Here is a 6602-nt window from a genome sequence, read left to right on the forward strand (position 1 = left end):
CTGGGAGAACACACAACCTAAATACTTGAAATTATCGACCTGTTCTAGCTTTGTATCACCAATCTGACATTCAATTCTGTTGAATTTCTTACCTACTGACATCAATTTAGTCTTCGAGAGGCTAATTTTCATACCATACTCATTGCACCTATTTTCAAGTTCCAAGAGATTAGACTGCAGGCTTTCGGCACAGTCTGCCATTAAGACCAAGTCGTCTGCATAGGCGAAACTGCTTACTACATTTCCACCTAGCTGAATCCCTCCCTGCCATTTTATACCTTTCAGCAGATGATCCATGTAAACTAAGAACGGCAAAGATGAAAGATTACAGCCTTGTCTAACCCCTGTAATTACCCTGAACCAAGAACTCATTCTACCATCAATTCTCACTGAAGCCCAATTGTCAACATAAATGCCTTTGATTGATTTTAATAATCTACCTTTAATTCCATAGTCCCCCAGTATTGTTAACATCTTTTCCCTCGGTACCCTGTCTTATGCTTTCTCTAGATCTACGAAACATAAACACAACTGCCTATTCCTCTCGTAGCATTTTTCAATTACCTGGCGCATACTGAAAATCTGATCCTGACAGCCTCTCTGTGGTCTGAAACAACACTGGTTTTCACCCAACTTCCTCTCAACGACTGATCGCACCCTTCCTTCCAAGATACCAGTGAATACTTTGCCTGGCATACTAATCAATGAGATACCTCGATAGTTGTTGCAATCCTTCCTGTTCCCTTGCTTATAGATAGGTGCAATTACTGCTTTTGTCCAATCTGATTGCACCTTACCAACACTCCACGCTAATTTTACTACTCTATGAAGCCATTTCATCCCTGCCTTCCCACTATAATTCACAATTTCAGGTCTAATTTCACATATTCCTGCTGCCTTTCGACAATGGAGTTTATTTACCATCCTTTCCACTTCCACAAGCATAATTTCACCAACATAATTTTCCTCCTCCCCATGAGCTTGGCTGTTTGCAACACCACCAGGATGATTTCCTTTTACTTTGAGAAGATGTTCAAAATATTCCTTCCACCTCTCCAGTGATTCCCTGGGATCTATTATGAGTTCACCTGAATTACTCAAAACACTGTTCATTTCCTTTTTCCCTCCCTTCTTAAGATTACTGTCCAGAAAGGTTTCCCTGCTGCTTGACCTAGCCTTTCCAGGTTATTACCAAAATCTTCCCATGACTTGTTTTTGGATTCAACAACTATTTGTTTCGCTCTGTTTCCTTCCTCTACGTACAAATCCCTGTCTGCCTCGGCCCTTGTTTGGAGCCATTTCTGATAAGCCTTCTTTTTACGTTTATAGGCTGCTCTCACTTCATCATTCCACCAAGATGTTAGCCTTTTCCCATCTTTATACACAGTGTAAAGTGTAAAACCTTAGAAAAATTGGGAATCTCTCCAGGGTATCACATGATAACAAGTATGAAGAAAATCGATTGTGAACGGAAAAGGAAGGCTGAAGGTGCAGAAAAGGACTGTAAAAAACTGTCAAGACAAACTAAGAGAGCTGTGAGAAGAAGACTAGAGGATGAGATTCAAGACAACCCAGTTGATCCACCATAAGCGGCAGGATTACATTGAAAAACTTTGAAGGCTTGTTTCTGCAAGTTCACTTTTTTCTGAACAAAAGGAACATTTTCTCGGAAACTATTTAGTATACAATCTTGAAACTTTCAGATATTACATAAAGTCATAATATGTACACTTTAACACAAGGCTTTTGGAGAGAAGTGTTTAGTACAGGAACAAGGGGCTAAAATGTGAGCGATTTTTTTCAAAAAATGTTGCACTGAATAGAAAAATTAAAAATGGGCGTCTCTAATGAATAAACCCCTGTGTTAAAACACGCAAGAAGGTATAAAGAAAACGTGAGAAAAAATGAAGCTTTTAGTATGAACAGTTTCTGAGATAAATGTACCTAAAAACAGTAAATTTAACATTATAGATATAGATCCTACCGTGTCCCCTTGACATGTAACGTGTAACAGTTCCCACGGATTCGCCCGCTTTAAAGCCAAAATGGTCGGGAAAAGGAAAATGAGGTTTGCGGACTCATACTTACCAAGAATTGTTTGTTCCTGGTATCGCGTACTTACAACAGTTTATGTTTGCGCTATTAATTACGATACACCGTGTATAAGAGTAATGGTTTGTCCAAATACAAAATGAGTTCACCCAGCTTGATATTAGTCAGTTAGCTTCGGAACTATTAAGATTCCGGTCGCGTAGAATACTGTCCTGTTACGGAGGCGAACTGGTCATTCAGGTACTTCTTGACGGCGCCACACTGCTCACCAACAAGGCTGAATTGATGCATACAGTGACGCAAACTGGGCGGAGTCCTATACCGAGGAAGCAGCGTCAACATTGCGCACCTTGCTCCGCGCAATGTCATTGTTATTAAATATTTCTTACATTTAGACTGATTCTTTCCCGGCTCGTATTAATACACATGGTCTTCGTTCGAGATTCTGCCGTGTCAAGGAAATTCTTGACATTTAACGAAACTTCAAGAATGTCTACTATTAATTTATTCGACACGGCAAAATCCCAAGAGATTATCACGTCTGAAATATTTCTTGTCGTACTCTTTAATACAAATTTGTCAGGCGCACACTTTGTGTAATTCTGTTAAGTTAATGAAGTAATTTGCATATTGAGAAAATTTGCAATGAGATATATAAACTACTGTGATTCATTATTAAGCCCTGTTTAATTCCTTAATATGGAGTAGGTTGGAATATGTTTCTGTAGTCTGGATGCCATTCTATAAATATTAAATAATTAAATTAGAGATACTACAAAATATTTTTTTAAATCTATACTTCAACTTGCTCACTTCGAACAATTGCTGTAGCAGTTATAAAGATGTTTTTATATTAATATGTCATATGGTTGGAGGTCATCCCATAATTTGTGCAATTTGACGTGACAAAATATGTGATGGAAGTGTAACCGTAGCAACCGTGCACGCTGTGATGTAAGGTATTGATGGATGGCGATACAGTGTTACCTAGCAACCGTGAAGGCTGTGGTGCAAGGTATGGATGGATGGCGAGGCAGTGTTACCTAGCAACCGTGCAGGCTGCCATGTAAAGTATGGATGGACGGCCAGACAGTGTTACCTAGCAACCGTGCACGCTGTGATGTAAGGTATTGATGGATGGCCAGACAGTGTTACCTGGCAACCTATATCTTATAGGTGGTGGTTATCTGAAATTAGCAGCCGTAGATGGATGGCCATGACCGAGAGACATATTTATCATATTTTCGCAAAGGGAAAATTGTTTTTTTGTGGAAATTTTCGTCTGGTGCGTGGAATTGTATGGAAATGAAACATGGGCAATAACTAATTAAGAAAGGAAGTGAATAGAAGCTTTTGAAATGTGGTGTTACAGAAAAATGCTGAAGGTGATATAGGCAGATCGAATCACGAATGAAGAGTTACTGAATCGTACTGGTGAGAGGAGGATTATTTGGTGAAATTTGACGGGAAGAAGAGAAAATAACAGGAGACATCTTGAGACGCTCAGGACGATACGGATAGACAAGAACGTGAATATGAAAAACAGATTAGAGAAGATGTAGGATACAGCAATTACGTAGAAATGAAAAGGTTAGCATACGATAGTGTGGCATGGACAACTGCATCAAACCAGTCTGTTCAATGATTGTTCAATAATCACTGTAATCGGGCGAGTTGGCTACACGGTTTGTGTTACGTAACTGTAAACTTACATTGGGGAGATCGTTGGTTCGAAGCCACTGTCAGCATCCCTGCTGATGGTTTTCTATTGTTTCCCATTTTTTACACCAATCTTAATTAAGAATATTGTCGCTTCCTTCCCAGTCGTTTCGTTTTTCATCGTCGCGATAAGACTTAACTGTGTCGGTGCGGCGTAAAGCAAACAAAAATAATTAGTTATTGCCTTTCGTCTAGACCGCCTGAAAAAAAATTACGTAATGGAAAATTAGTAGTTGTCATGATTGTCATGGTTGTATGTATTAAGGAGTCATGACTAAATATTGCGATTTTTGACCAAAAATAAAATTTTGAATGTTAACCTTAAAAATCGCCCAATTCTGCCTCTTTCAAATCCCTTTGAGTTTCACCCTGACGCCATGTTAAAGGTCTAAATGCTGGGTAGTGGCATGACGTAAAGTGAGCAGAGCCCACGCCATTTTCTCTCGCGCTGTCGCCGGCCTGAGTGGCTCAGACGGTTGAGGTGCTGGCCTTCTGACCCCAACGTGGCAGGTTCAATTCTGGCTCAGTCCGGTGGTATTTGAAGGCGCTCTAATACGTCAGCCTCGTGTCGGTAAATTTATTGCCACATAGAAGTACTCCTGCGGGACTAAACTCCGGCACCTCGGCATCTCCGAAAATTCTAAGAAAGGAATAAATAAAGAAATGCCATATTACTCTTAGTGCCGCGAGTGTCCGAGCGACATGTTTGGGTGCGACGTAAAGCCACTAGCAAAAAGAAGAAAAAATACATAACTGCAAAACTCAGAGTTATTACTAAGCGTATGAGTACTTTGGCAGATTTGCTAAATCATAACTCAAAAATAATGAAAACTGTGCCGCAAGGAGCATTTTGCACGCAGAACACTTTAATTTATTGTAATAACTTTGCAATAAAATATCTAATCAACCCCTAATTTTGTGTAGTGCTATATCTTATTAATATAATTATGCTTGTGTTTTAAATTTGGTTGTGATGAGCGGTGAGTTGTAGACGTCCCAAATTTGTCATCACTCCCTTTAACAGCATTTGACGGCAACAAACGGCCTCATATGTTTATTTTCATGCAAAAAACATCAGTTCACAAACTGTGAATAACCACAAGGATTGTGAATTTAGATGATGATTACCGAAAATATTTCAAAGAAAGAAAACACTAAACGATTTATCATTTAGGAGTATTATAAGTGATGATCTAAAATAGTTACTGGATCTTTTAAAATATGCACTATCTTTTTTTCCTGTGTCGTGTGCTGGATTCCAAACTTTTTTCAAGATTTGCCATGTATGCTTGGGTACACTGCCTCTACTTCCGAATAGCAGACACATCACTGATCAGTTTTCTTGGGCAAATGTTATGTCTCTCACTCAGGTATGAGGCAGCCCTGAAAATGGTTTTCCGTGGTTTCCCATTTTCACACCAGTCAAATGCTGGGGCTGTACCTTAATTAAGGCCATGGTGGCTTCCTTCCCACTCCTAGCCCTTCCCTGCCCCATCGTCGCCATAAGACCTATCTGTGTAGGTGCGACGTAAAACAAAAACAAAAAAGAAATTGCGATGCTCAATGTATGGAGACTTTCCTTTTGGGTTTGTAATGTTTAGTATCTCAGCCTGAAAATGTTTAACACACATTATTTACAAAAGAATGGAAACACAAGTTGAAACTGAATTGGGAGATCAATTCGGCTTCAGAAGAAATGCAGGAACACGTAAAGCCATCATGACTTTACATTTCATCATAGAAGATCGAATTAAGAACGACAAGGCCACGTACATGGCGTTCGTAGATCTTGAAAAGGCTTTCGATAATGTTGTTTGGGCATAGCTATTTGAGATTCCGAAGGCGATCGGCATCAGATACCGAGAACGAAGAATTATCTACAGTCTGTACAAAAATTAGTCTGCAATGATAAGAATCGAGGGCTTTGAAAAAAGAAACAGCAATCCAGAAAGGAGTGAGGCAAGGCTTTATTTTCTCCCCCCTCCTTTCCGTTGTTCATATAATTACAGAACATTCAGTAAAGGAAACCAAATAGGAATTTGGAAAGGGAATCATAATGCAAGAAAAGGAAATTTGCCGATGATATTGTTATCTTATCTGAGACTGCAAAATATCTGGAGAAATTGTTGAATAGTATGGACGGAGTCTTAGGTATGCAATACAAGATGAAAATAAATAAATTCAAAACAATAGTAATGGAGTGCAGTCTTACGAAGTAAGATGATGCAGGTAATATTGTATTAGGAAATTGAGTCTTAAAGGAAGTAGATGAATATTGTTACTTGGGTAGTAAAATAACTAACGATGGCATAAGTAAGGAGGACATCGGACTAGCACAAGCAAGGTAGGTCTTTCTTAAGAAAACAAATTTGCTTACTTCGAACGTTGATATAGGATTAACAAAGACGTTTCTGAACACGTTCGTCTGGAGCATGGTATTGTATGGAAGTGATGCATGGACGATGAGTAGCTCAGAAAAAAAAGAGAATAGAAGCTTTTGAAATGTGGTGTTACCGAAGAATGCTGAAGATGAAATGGATAGATTGAATAACAAATGAAGATATGCTGAATCGAATTGGTGATATGAGATCGTTGTGGCTAAATTTGACGAGAAGAAGAGAGAGAATGATAGGACACATCTTAAGACACCCAGGACTTGTTCAGTTGGTTTTTGAGGGAACTGTATGGGGTAAGACCTTCAGGGGTAGACAAAGATATAAATATGACAAGCAAATTCGAGCAGATGTAGGATGCAGCAGTTACTTAGAAATAAAAATGTTTGCACAGGATAGGGTGGATTGGAGGGTTCCGTCAAACCAGTCTGTGTACCG

Source organism: Anabrus simplex, chromosome X, assembly GCF_040414725.1.
Source record: "Anabrus simplex isolate iqAnaSimp1 chromosome X, ASM4041472v1, whole genome shotgun sequence".
In the NCBI taxonomy this organism is placed as follows: domain Eukaryota; kingdom Metazoa; phylum Arthropoda; class Insecta; order Orthoptera; family Tettigoniidae; genus Anabrus; species Anabrus simplex.